This window comes from Erpetoichthys calabaricus, chromosome 17 (assembly GCF_900747795.2).
Source record: "Erpetoichthys calabaricus chromosome 17, fErpCal1.3, whole genome shotgun sequence".
NCBI classification, from domain to species: domain Eukaryota; kingdom Metazoa; phylum Chordata; class Cladistia; order Polypteriformes; family Polypteridae; genus Erpetoichthys; species Erpetoichthys calabaricus.
The window spans coordinates 75540276-75553991 of record NC_041410.2 but is presented as its reverse complement, the minus strand read 5'-3'; the positions used below and the strand labels follow the sequence as shown (position 1 = coordinate 75553991).

At 41.8% G+C, this 13716-nt stretch overlaps 1 protein-coding gene across 1 annotated transcript in view; it reads left to right on the top strand.

Annotated features, from left to right (window-relative positions):
- The window catches only part of LOC114667836 (zinc finger protein 850-like), a 111794-nt gene that overhangs the window by 97782 nt on the left and 296 nt on the right, over nucleotides 1-13716 (top strand). The window lies entirely within an intron of this gene.

Sequence of the window (13716 nt, the reverse complement as noted above, 5' to 3'; positions counted from 1 at the left end):
GATTGGGTCACTGTTTTTTGCAGATGATGTTATCCTGTTTGCTTCATCAGGCCGTGATCTTCAGCTCTCTCTGGATCGGTTCGCAGCTGAGTATGAAGTGGCTGGGATGGGAATCAGCACCTCCAAATCCGAGACCATGGTCCTCAGCCGGAAAAGGGTGGAATGCCCTCTCAGGGTTGGGAGCGAGATCCTGCCCCAAGTGGAGGAGTTCAAGTATCTCGGGATCTTGTTCACGAGTGAGAGAAGAATGGAGCGTGAGATCGACAGGCGGATCCGCAGTCATGCAGGCTCTGCATTGGTCTGTCGTGGTGAAAAAGGAGCTGAGCCGCAAGGCAAAGCTCTCAATTTACCAGTCAATCTATGTTCCTACCCTCACCTATGGTCATGAGTTAAGGGTAGTGACCGAAAGAACGAGATCGCGAATACAAGCAGCTGAAATGAGTTTCCTCCGCAGGGTGTCTGGGCTTTCCCTTAAAGATAGGGTGAGAAGCTTGACCATCCAGGAGGGACTCAGAGTAGAGCCGCTGCTCCTCCGCATCGAGAGGAGTCAGATGTGGTGGCTCGGGCATCTGATCAGGATGCCTCCTGGACGCCTCCCTGGTGAGGTGTTCTGAGCACGTCTAACCGGGAGGAGGCCCCGGGGAAGACCCCCCAGGACACGCTGGAGGGACTATGTCTCTCGGCTGGCCTGGGAACGCCTTGGGATTCTCCTGGAAGAGCTAGAAGAAGTGGCTGGGGAGAGGGAAGTCTGGGCATCTCTGCTCAAGCTGCTGCCCCCGCGACCCGATCTCGGATAAGCAGAAGAGGATGGATGGATGGACTATTGACTGTTGTTACATAGCTAGCATAGACTATGTTTATATTTATTCTTATCTTCATTAACTTTATATTTATTTTTTTTAAGTTGCTATATTTGAATTACATTATACTAAGAGTTAACACTAAATTGTGTTGTACATAGGACAATGATAATAAAGGCCATTCTGTTCTATTTTAAAAAAGGATACTCACAATCTAAACAGGAATGTACGAAGTATCTGTGACCACCTATGGAGTGCTAGACAGACAAGGTTTAATTTTGGGAATTGTAGTTTTCAAAGGTCATTCTGGTACAGTGCTAGATGAAAAGCACAACGGCAACAAAATAACCACAATAACAACATCAACAAATCATAACATAAACAATTATTGAAAGCTTAATTTGTATTAAAGATCCTGTCAGCAGGCAAATCCACAGTCAGGCTCTATTGGCAGACCCCTGATAAATGTCAACAGAGGTTAATGAAGCAATAGGCTGAGATGCTTTCAGTGCTCCTGATGCTTTGGCTGTTGTCTTCTCCAGATATTGTAGGAATGAGCAGAAGTGAGAAGTGTGGTTCAACAGTGCAAGTGCAGGCCAATCACACATCACTTCCTTTGGCTTATGCAAATGAGGTATTGCTTTTGGTGAATGGTTAATTTTTTTTTTTTTGCTTCTCATTTCAAAATTTTCTGCTGAATTTGTAGTATATTTGCTGATTTCTTCAAAAGAGAGCCTGCAACCTGGGAAAGTCCCACGCTCATGAAGTGACTTCCTCCAAGTCACCCCCCATACTGACAGGATCTAAGCTGTATGGCGTTTTGATGCTTTCTTATTGTTGTGTGTGTGTGCGTGTGTGTGTGCGTGCGCGCCATAATGAGCTGCACTGATTGGCTGAACATTGCAAATGCAAGCCAATCACTTCCTTTGGTTTATGCAAATAAGGTGTTACTTTTGGTGAATGATGAACAGCTGTTTCATTCTCATAATTCATTCTCATATTTATTTATTTATTTATTATTCTTTTTTCTTTCTCATTTCAAAATTTTCTCCTGGATTTGCAGTACATTTACTGATTTCTCCCAAAGGGTGCCTACAACCTGCAAAAGTCCCAGACTTAAGAAGTGACTTTCTCCAAGTCTCCCCCCAGGCCGACAGCAGCTGAGTTGCATGGCATTTTGATGATGCTTTCTTATGGTTGTGTGTCGTTTGACATCTGATAGGCTTCTGTAGTTGTATGTTGAACAGATGTTTGGGTACAGTGGCCAAAACAGTTGACGGTCACACTATTCCAGATAATCCAGTTGTATTTCTATCAAAAGTTGTCCTCACACCCCATTAAGTATAATAGGAATAGTGACCTGGTCTGATTGGTTCAACAGTGCAAGTATAGACCAATCACAGATTAGTTCTTTTGAGGTATTCATATTGGTGAATGGTTAACAGCAGTTTCATTCTCATATTTATTTTATTTAGTTTTTTCGTTTCTCATTTCAAAATTTTCTGCTGGATTTGTAGTATATTTCCTGATTTCTTCCAAAGGGTGTCTACAACCTGGGAAAATCCCAGGATTACGAAGTGACTTTCTCCAAGTCACTCCCCAGGCTGAGAGCAACTGAACTGCATTGCATTTTGATAATACTTTCTTACAATGGTGTGTATGATCTCATTTGTGGCTGTTTAATATCTCATAGGTTTCTCTATCTGGAGTTGTCTGCTGTGTGTTGAACAGTGGTCAAAACAAGTGGTGTCACAGTATTGCAGATGATCCAGGAGTAGTTCAATCAAAAGTTGTCCCAGCACTCCCTTAACTTTGAAAGGGTTAGTGACCTGGGGCCTCATGTATAAATGGAGCGTACACACAAACATGTTGCGTAAGCCAATTTCCACGCTTACATCACGATGTATAAAACCTAAAATTGGCATAAAGCCACGCACATTTTCACGCAAGCTAAATGCTTGGCGTATGCAAGTTCTCTGCTTGGTTTTGCAAACTGGCGGCATCTGGCGTTTTGTTCCAGTGTGGTTACCCTTTCTTTTTCAGATCCACATCCCTGACGAGGCTTTATCAAATACATTGAAATTAACCACATATTGTTTATTAGTTTAAGGTATCTGATTGTAATTAACCTGTAACAATATAATGGTCCACGGAATGGCCAAACTATTCCAAATACCATAACTGCTTTAGCGTTGTTCCTCTCACTGCACCACTCAGACTATTTATCCCAGTGTATCTGAGTGTGGAATCACAGCTCTACAACAGCTAATTGGAAAGAGAATGATCAGTATACAGCATCAAGCACACACTGCCTCAGCCATGCTGTCTATTGAACTGCTCTCATACGACAAACGCTTCAGAGCCTTTCCTGTAGGGACCTCGCAGTTCAGAAACAGTTTCATCCCAAGAACTATAAACTCACTCAATCAGTCCATTAAGTGCTCCTGGTAGAACTGTTTGTACTTAAAAGTACAATTACCTCAATGTAAACTTGCACTACAGTTATAATATTGCACAACCTGAGCCACTTAATAAAGCGCGTATTTACATATGATGAAATGCAGCAAAATATGGTTATTATATTATACAGATAAAACTTTAACTTAATTTAAATAATCTATATTGTTAATAAATAAACATGTGAGTACACGGTGGCACAGTGCCAGCAGCGATTGTTCCTGGATGGATAGATGGATAGAATAATTAAACACGTACTACGAAGATATTGCAATGTTCCTTAAATGTTTTGAAGAATTGGCGTTCTAAGCTTACGCATCTATTACAGAGCTGACTGTGTGGCGATTAGATATTTGGAGAAAGAAAAGGAAGGACAGGAATTGAGGGTTAGTACGTTTGAAAGAGACAGTACTGCTGCAATGAATTATTTCATCGAAGGTCGCGCACAGTGCAGCAAGCATCTTGCGTGAAGCAGGAACAATCTCTGGACCAGGCGCCGGCTCGTCACTATCACTGCACCACCGTGTTCCCATATTTAATAACATGCTTTAACTCCTATCATCATGAAAATGATATCAAGTATACATCTCAGTATTTAAATTATTCAGAGAGCTGTAATATCATGAATGTAATGGATTCTGTGTCTTGTCAGAGGAAGAGAAAGCCCATTTAAGAAGCACATAGTGATTCACACACATAGAGCATATAGAGGAACACATACAAAACAAAGCATTTAACGTGCTACTTTAGTTACGATGAGATTTGAGAAACTAGTAAATTAAATGATTTAGAGATGAAGTTTATAATATTCTACTTTAATAACAAAATAAACTACGTGATTAAAGTGGAAATTTCGAGATTAAAGTTGACATTTCGTGCTTTTTTCTCACTGTGTCCCTTTTTTTTTTCTTTTCTGTACCATAATAAGCTTTCATATGACACTCAGACGGTGGGCAATGACTCGCCTTTTCACAGCGACTTTGATATCTGACAACTTCTTTTTTATTTCGGGCACTGTGCGACTTTGTGAACTTGAGCTTTCAAGTTTCTTCAACACTGTCACTCAATCAACTTCCTTTTGTTGTTTATACCACTGTTCAAACCAACAAATAGTACGTTTTTCTTTGCCTCCACTTGGTATTCGCTGAAATTCTTCTATTTTCCCCCATGCTTTTGCCATTGCCTTTTCACAGAACGCTGAACTTAAGGGCTATTTATATTGATTTGCATATTCAAAAGAGGCGTAATTCTGGGAGGAGTTGAGGAGTGGCAGCAGGCACGTGCACGTGCGTTGCTTTTCACACTGACCGGGATTTATGGAGCGGAAGAACGTGGAAGTTGGTGAGCGCACAGATTTATACATCTGGATTTTTTTGTGCATACACACATTTCCAATTTTGTCTGTACGCCGTGTTTTAGTGTGAATTCTACACATGTCTCTGGCCCCTGGTTTGATTGTTTCAACAGTGCAAGTACAGACCAATCACTTTCTTTGGCTTATGCAAATGAGGTATTACTTTTAGTGAATGGTTAACAGCGGTTTCATTCTCAATTTTTTTTGTTTTGTTTCATTTTTCATTTCAAAATTTTCTGCTGGATTTCTAGTATATTTGCTGATTTCTCCTAATAGGTGCTTACAACCTGGGAAAGTCTCAAAAAGTGACTTTCTCCAAGTCACCATCCAGCTCGACAGCAATTGGGTAGAGAGGTTTTCTTCTTTGTTTTTCTTCATGATGCATCATCATTTCCTGTTTTATTTAGATTATCTCTTCTTCTGCATCTGCCTCTGTGTTTTCTAATTTACGCAAGGTCTCCAGTTCATCCTGCAGGATTTCATTCTTATGTTTCTCTCACTACTATTCTTTTGGAACAACTCTGTAGGCCTATTTTTAATTAATGTCCCACCACTCTGTGACTTAATTCTGTGTCCTTACTTTAGGGTTCCCCCAATTCTTATATTTTCCTTCAAAATTGTATTTTCTCTTTAGATCTTTGAGTAGTGATGAATTTCGCCTCCACACTTCACTTCATTTGACAATACAATTTATGGTCTGAAAAAAGGCTTATTGTGGAAACTTTTGAACTTATATGTGGCTTTATTTAATATAAAGTTTATTCTTGACCTCTAGATTTATCCAGGTATTGTTTTTATTATTTCGAGTATTTCAAATGTACTTGGTGTTCTGATAGTTTCCTTGTCTGCTATTGTTTATTCAAACATTGGGGCTTTACAGAAAATGAGGCTGTCACACGTGTTTGTGCAGCACACTCAGTTATGATGATCTGCACAATATTATAGAGGATGAAATCCATAAATAAAGTACAGGTGAATTAAACATCTTGAAATTTTAATAAGATTTCATGCCAGCTGGTGTGTGGGGCAAGACAATGAAGAGATTGCCTCTGGGTGCACGTTGGTAAGGACAGCATTTTCATTCACCAGTATATTTATTAACATTACAAAATAATAATACAAAAATTACACACTGTGAAAAGATGAGCCTTGGCACAAGACAAAGGTTTGGGGCAGCCACTTGTGTACTTGACCTTGGCTGCAAAAGGCAAAATTTCAATACAATTGAGAATCAATCTGAGTCCAAAACAGAACTGATCAATGGAGGAAGAATGTTGGGTTTTATAGGGAGGTTTATGAAAATGATATTGTCCTTGGAGCCAGGACATGAAGTGATGTCCTCAGAGGTGAGGTGGGAGTGACGTCTTCGCACTCAGGAAAAATTTCCACTATCTGGTCTGCGGGAACAAAATAAGAGGGTTGAGTGCACCCCATAACCCCTGGCCGGGCATGGAATTCCCTTCTCTTGGTCCCTGTGGATGGCTTCCATGAGCACGTGTGTGACAACACACATGTAGTTTCTTAATTTATATACTACTTGAAAAACTGTTTCCATTTAGAAGTTTCAAATTTTACATAACACAGACCACACAACTCCACCACACTTCAAACTCCCGAGAATGAAATTGGCACTTGCGCACTTCAAAAGTACATGTCGACTATTTGTTTTCCTAATTTTTCCATATAGTACTGTGAATGTATGGATTTTATTATTTTTGTAGAATTTTGTTAATTTCTGGAATGTTATTAAGGTGCCTGTTAAATACCTCTTAAGGTTGCAAGGCATGTTTAGTTAGAAAAGCAGACATTCATACAGCATGCAAGGTCAAAAAACAAACATGAAGTCCAAGGAACTCTCTGTGGACCTAGGCAATTTTAATCAAGCAAGGGGATAAAACCACATCTAAAGCTTTAAGTGTGTCCAGGAGCACAGGGACTTCAACAATCATGAACTGGAAGAAGTTTGGAACCAGCTGGACTCTTCCTAGAGTTAGCCATCAAGCCATACTGAGTAACCAGGCAAGGACATCCTTGGTCAGTGTAATATTTATGTGTCAACAAAATATTAATACATATATACACAGTCTGCGGTGGGTTGGCGCCCTACCCGGGTTTGGTTCCCTGCCTTGCGCCCTATGTTGGCTGGGATTGGCTCCAGCAGACCCCCGTGACCCTGTGTTCGGATTCAGCGGGTTGGAAAATGGATGGATATATACACAGTTTAATGTTAAGATATGTCATTGAAATTATCAGGCATTTTATAGGCACCTATGTCATAAGGAGAATGCCAGAAAAAGGGACCTCGATTGTGTTGTGTTTTGTTTTAGTTTAGAACAGGGATCTCAAACTCCAGTCCATTTTCCAACCCGCTGAATCCGAACACAGGGTCACAGGGGTCTGCTGGAGCCAATCCCAGCCAACACAGGGCACAAGGCAGGAACCAATCCCGGGCAGGGTGCCAACCCACCGCAGGACACACACAAACACACCCACACACCAAGCACACACTAGGGCCAATTTAGAATCGCCAATCCACCCAACCTGCATGTCTTTGGACTGTGGGAGGAAACCCACGCAGACACGGGGAGAACATGCAAACTCCACGCAAGGAGGACCTGAGAAGGAAACTCTACAATGCAATTAAAGTTTGTCTTGGATGACTGAAAGCACTAACAAGCCAAACAGTTAAATACCAAGTTTCATTATCAGCAAGGACTGCCTTCTAATTAGGAAACTAGTTGGAAGGAAAACCTGTAGCCACTGCGGCCCTCCAGGACCGTGATTGAGGATCCTTGATATAGACCACAGGTGTTGAACTCTGGTCCTCGAGGGCCGCAGTGGCTGCATGTTTTCATTCTAACCATCTTCTTCATTAGTGAGCCGTTTTTACTGCTAATTAACTTCTTTTGCTTTAGTTAATTAACTTGACTCAGGACCCAGTGGGTTGGCACTCTGCCCGGGATTGGTTCCTGCCTTGTGCCCTGTGTTGGCTGGGATTGGCTCCAGCAGACCCCCGTGACCCTGTGCTCGGATTCAGCGGGTTGGAAAATGGATGGATGGATGGACTCAGGCCCCTTGGTTGTCTTTCTTTCCTTAATTAGTAGCCAAACAATAATGAGACAAACAAGCCACCATATAACCAGCTCACCTGTGCCCATTACACAATATGTGAAAATAAAGAAAGGTGAAGGTCTCAGTAAGGTTGGTCTCTCAGGTCACCAAAACATTTTGAAAATATTCTTAGAAAAAACAGAAAATCAACAGTTTTAGAAATGTCTGCTGTGGCAGAATGAGAGCAGCAACAAGCTGTGGAATTAAATGACGAGTTTAATTAACAGCAAGACTCAGCTTTTCATTAAGAGACTGGTTGGAGTGAAAATTGGTTGGAGTTTGAAATCCCAATTTAGCTGGTCATCTGTTGGCTTGTTTCACATCTCATTTCTGTTTGGCTGCCATTTAATGAAGAAAGGAATACATTCAGAGGACTGAATCCTTAAAACAGGGCTATTAAAATGAAGGGAAAATGAGTTAATTAGCAATGAAAACTGGTCAGTGATTAGGAAAAGGGTTAAAATGAAAACCTGCAGCCACTGCGGCCCTCCAGGCCTGGAGTTCGACACCCCTGATACAGAGTATGGATGCTGTGGATATTAAATAAAGTTCCCCAGCATATTTAAAATATCATCTCGCCATCACTTCATTTTGCACAAGGTGTGAAAACAAGACAGTCAGGGAGGTGACAAAGACCCCAAGAATCCACAATCTGTCTCTTAAACTCATCACAAAAAGGATCAGGATCCTTTGTGTCTGCAGGGCTGTTTTCTTCTTCCTTTTTCCTTTTCAAGAAGTGACCCCGGGTTTATCTCATACAATACAATACAATACAGTTTATTTTTGTATAGCCCAAAATCACACAGGAAGTGCTGCATTGGGCTTTAACAGCTCCTGCCTCTTGATAGCCCCCCAGCCTTGACTCTCTAAGAAGACAAGGAAAAACTCCCAAAAAAAAACCCTTGTAGGGAAAAAAATGGAAGAAACCTTGGAAAAGGCAAATCAAAGAGAGATCTCTTTCCAGGTAGGTTGGGCATGCAGTTGGTGTCAAAAAGAACGGGGTCAATACAATGCAATACACAGAACCGAACAAATCCTCAATAGAGTATAAAAATAAAACTTTTATGAGTATGGAGCCGAATTTAACAGTAGATGATATCACGTAATATGATTTGATAGTGCCCTGCAGGTGGAGCAGTCTCCCACCTTCTCTCTGGTGCTGCTCCCCATTTCTCTTCTTTTCTTATGCAGTGTTGCTGCTCTTTAACCCCTTGACTTCTGGACATCCCCACCCTCTTTCTGTAGCTCCTTTCACTTCAGTATATACAGTGCATCCGGAAAGTATTCACAGCGCATCACTTTTTCCACATTTTGTTATGTTACAGCCTTATTCCATCCATCCATCCATCCATTTTCCAACCCGCTGAATCCTAACTACAGGGTCACGGGGGTCTGCTGGAGCCAATCCCAGCCAACACTGGGCACAAGGCAGGAACCAGTCCTGGGCAGGGTGCCAACCCACCACAGAGCCTTATTCCAAAATGGATTAAATTCATTTTTTCCTCAGAATTCTACACACAACACCCCATAATGACAACGTGAAAAAAGTTTACTTGAGGTTGTTGCAAATTTATTAAAAATAAAAAAACTGAGAAATCCCATGTACATAAGTATTCACAGCCTTTGCTCAATACTTTGTTGATGCACCTTTGGCAGAAATTCCAGCCTCAAGTCTTTTTGAATATGATGCCACAAGCTTGGCACACCTATCCTTAGCCAATTTCACCCATTCCTCTTTGCAGCACCTCTCAAAATCCATCAGGTTGGATGGGAAGCGTCGGTGCACAGCCATTTTAAGATCTGTCCAGAGATGTTCAATCGGATTCAAGTCTGGGCTCTGGCTGGGCCACTCAAGGACATTCACAGAGTTGTCCTGAAGTCACTCCTTTGATATCTTGGCTGTGTGCTTAGGGTCATTGTCCTGCTGAAAGGTGAACCGTCGCCCCAGTCTGAGGTCAAGAGCGCTCTGGAGCAGGTTTTCATCCAGGATGTCTCTGTACATTGCTGCAGTCATCTTTCCCTTCATCCTGACTAGTCTCCCAGTCCCTGCCACTGAAAAACATCCACACAGTATGATGCTGCCACCACCATGCTTCACTGTAGGGATGGTATTGGCCTGGTGATGAGCGGTGCCTGGTTTCCTCCAAACGTGACGCCTGGCATTCACAACAAAGAGTTCAATCTTTGTCTCATCAGGCCAGAGAATTTTCTTTCTCATGGTCTGAGAGTCCTTCAGGTGCCTTTTGGCAAACTCCAGGCGGGCTGCCATGTGCCTTATACTAAGGAGTGGCTTCCGTCTGGCCACTCCACCATACAGGTCTGATTGGTGGATTGCTGCAGAGATGGTTGTCCTTCTGGAAGGTTCTCTTCTCTCCACAGAGGACCTCTGGAGCTCTGACAGAATGACCATCGGGTTCTTGGTCACCTCCCTGACTAAGGCCCTTCTCCCCCGATCACTCAGTTTAGATGGCCGGCCAGCTCTAGGAAGAGTTCTGGTGGTTTCAAACTTCTTCCACTTCCGGATGATGGAGGCCACTGTGCTCATTGGGACCTTCAAAGCAGCAGAATTTTTTCTGTAACCTTCCCCAGATTTGTGCCTCGAGACAATCCTGTCTCGGAGGTCTACAGACAATTCCTTTGACTTCATGCTTGGTTTGTGCTCTGACATGAACTGTCAACTGTGGGACCTTATATAGACAGGTGTGTGCCTTTCCAAATCATGTCCAGTCAACTGAATTTACCACAGGTGGACTCCAATTAAGCTGCAGAAACATCTCAAGGATGATCAGGGGAAACAGGATGCACCTGAGCTCAATTTTGAGCTTCATGGCAAAGGTTGTGAATACTTATGTACATGTGCTTTCTCAATTTTTTTATTTTTAATAAATTTGCAAAAATCTCAAGTAAACTTTTTTCACATTCTCATTATGGGGTGTTGTGTGCAGAATTCTGAGGAAAAAATGAATGTAATCCATTTTGGAATAAAGCTGTAACATAAAAAATGTGGAAAAAGTGATGCGCTGTGAATACTTTCCGGATGCTCTGTAGGCTTGTTTAATGTAAACAGATGCTCTTTAGAAGTTACAAGCAGAAACTGACCACAAATACACAAGGCAGTTGTTACAAACCCTTAGTCTGTGTTATTGTGTGTAGTGAGGGTCCTTTTAAAATCATGAGCCATTTGTATTTGACCAATCTGTTACCATCTATTCATGGTCATTTATTGTAAGGTGCAGGTTACCGGTCTAAATAAATAAAAGGTTCTTTCTGGAACATTCATGTGGGTGGCTCTTTTAGGAACCAAAAATGGTTCACCTATGGCATTGCTTTGAAGAACCACTCTGGCACCTTTATTTTTAAGAGGGTAGAATAACATCAGTTATTTCACATTTACAATGCGATGTTCACTGCAGGTTTGTTGGTTACCGTCAGGTTTCTTTGTGAATTTCAGTCTCTCCGCCAATAGATTCAGGTGGGGTCTGGTGTTTGTGTGTCCAGTATACTGGCTGGTAATTAAAATGCACAACCATAGACAGATGGGAGCTCAAAGGACCGCTAGGGTGGGAGGGTTCAAATTGGATATTTAGTTTGACTTCAGTACTTTCACTGATTATTTTCCAGGAGTAAGTTCATTTTGTTTTCTTCAATATCCCGGAGTATTGTCTGATCATGTTCATTCATGTGTGAGGTTTATTTCCATTTAGGACAGTGTTTCCCCACCTTTGTGGTATCACAGCCCACTTTTTCCCATTGTAGTGTGTTCACGAAACACACCATGGGTGGGCATCCCTCTCTCCTACTGAAAGTGGGGAGTTGGGATTTAGTGCGATCATCAAATTGAGTGGGTGGGTAAGTATACTGCATGATCACCACAGCATCGGAGCGTTAGACGAATCAAGCGCGAATGTTGATTCTTTTCCTCCTTGGTGAATTGAGCACCAATCAGTAGTCTGAAGTCGTACACACAAATCCTTCTGTTGACACCATCATCTGGGACAGGATACTCTGCAGATGGTGAATTGAGCACAATCGTCAGACCAGGAGTTGAGGAGTTGTTTTAGAGTGAACAGTTTTAAAAATATGTAGATGCTTTCTCAGGACACAAGTTTGCAATGTTGGACAATTTTGTTTAGCCTGAAGTCGTACACACAAATCCTTCTGTCGACACCATCATCTGGGACAGGATACTCTGCAGTTGGTGAATTGAGCACAATCATCAGACCAGGTGTTGAGGAGGTCGATCAGGACTGGTTGGGATCCACCTGTAATGCGGCTGCTATGAATCGAGCGTGATCACTGGAGCAGTGAGAAGGCGGTAGGATTTCATCCGTGGTTGGCCTAAGCCCACCTGCAATGCCGCCACAGCCCACAGGTTGGGAAATGCTGGTTTAGGGTTTTGTTATGTGTGTCCAGTTCCCCTGTATAAAGGGAATGGCAGGCGGCTAAGGCAAATTGAACAGTTTATAAGGACGGCCTTGGCCGTAGAACAGGGTCAGACTATTAATTGATCGATTGAGGAGGCAGAGAGAGAGCGAGCGAGGTGCACCAGACTTGAAGAGAGCCAAGTGGATGAGCATTCGGCCGCTTCAACCAAAGTAGATTGAGGCTTCAGTTTGGATAAGATAGGCGCCTACGTTTTTGTGTTGGAGGAGATTTCCTTTAGTGAGGGCGCTGATTTGGAGGCCAGTTTTTTGATTATTTTTGAGTCTGATTGAAACCCATGAAGTGAGTTTATTATTTAGGTATGAACCTTTGATTTTTCATTTTGTGTTTGTTTTTTTTTTGTCTCACCAAAGGAGTGCTTTCTTCATGTTTTTGATGTAACTTTGTATTTTTGTACCCGTAACTGTGAGTTATGTTTAAACTGTGTGTGGAATAAACTTTATATTGTCACTCTGAAGTAAGCAGTACCACTCCAGGATAAAGGGGGGGGGGGGGGGCATGTACACTAACTGTCTCTCCCCTTCCACCCACACTTCCGAGTAGACACCTAGTGAGAGCAACTGACCTTGCCCATGGTGTCCAGAGCAGCCACCAAGTCGGTCGGAGCTCTATAAAATCAAATGGCCCTGAAAGGTGAAGTCTCAGTTTGGACCAGATAAACTGACCTGGACAGGGCTCTTGCATGATTCCCAATACTCACTGAGCCTGGGAAAGTTAATTTGTTGGGCTACAGCCATCTTTTTTGTTGTTCTATGTGCACACTGTCTCCTTGTTAATGTTTTTGAAGCAAGGTCATTTAGTTGGTGCCCCAATACCTGAAAAAGACTCTCCTGATCTATTAACCTGATTACAACAGCTCTCTTTTAACACCATCCGTCCCGGTAGGGTATCTGCTCCCAAAGACGGCTTGGGACATAAACACAGTTTTCTTCACAGATAAACTCATGAAACGTAAGTCACTTTCAGTGATTTTTTTTCTCCCAGCTAGAGATCTTATTTAAATACTAAAAGCGGAATTAATGCCCTGAAACATTTCCAGACAGAAATTGAAAGCATTGTTCTTGTATGAATGGAATGAATTTCGCTGAAAGGAAAATGTAATTTGTGATTTTTTTTTTTTGTTAAGTGAAACACAGAGTTTTGCTATGAATTAAATTTCTGCTATTAATTTCGCTTATTACTAATTATTATTGCATATGTGTGTTTGTTATTTTGTCATTTTTGTATTCATTATTGTATTTTGTTACATATTAATATTTATGTACTATATACAGTATATAATGTGTTTCTTTGCTACATCCCTTGTATTTTGTGGGTGGATCCCCAGGAGGCGGGTTTACCATGACATCATTTCTGAAGGACTGCCCACAGACTGTTTATTCTGCCCAAGGGCTTGAGTAAGGGAGAGAGCCATTGAGTGTTGTAGATTGAGGATCATTATTGTAAGTACTGCTTTGATTTTCTAGTATTGTGGATTTTGTTTGTTTTTTGGATTTTGTCTTTGGACTGGCTATATTTGCTTTGGGTTGCTGTTTATAGGAAAGGCCTTTT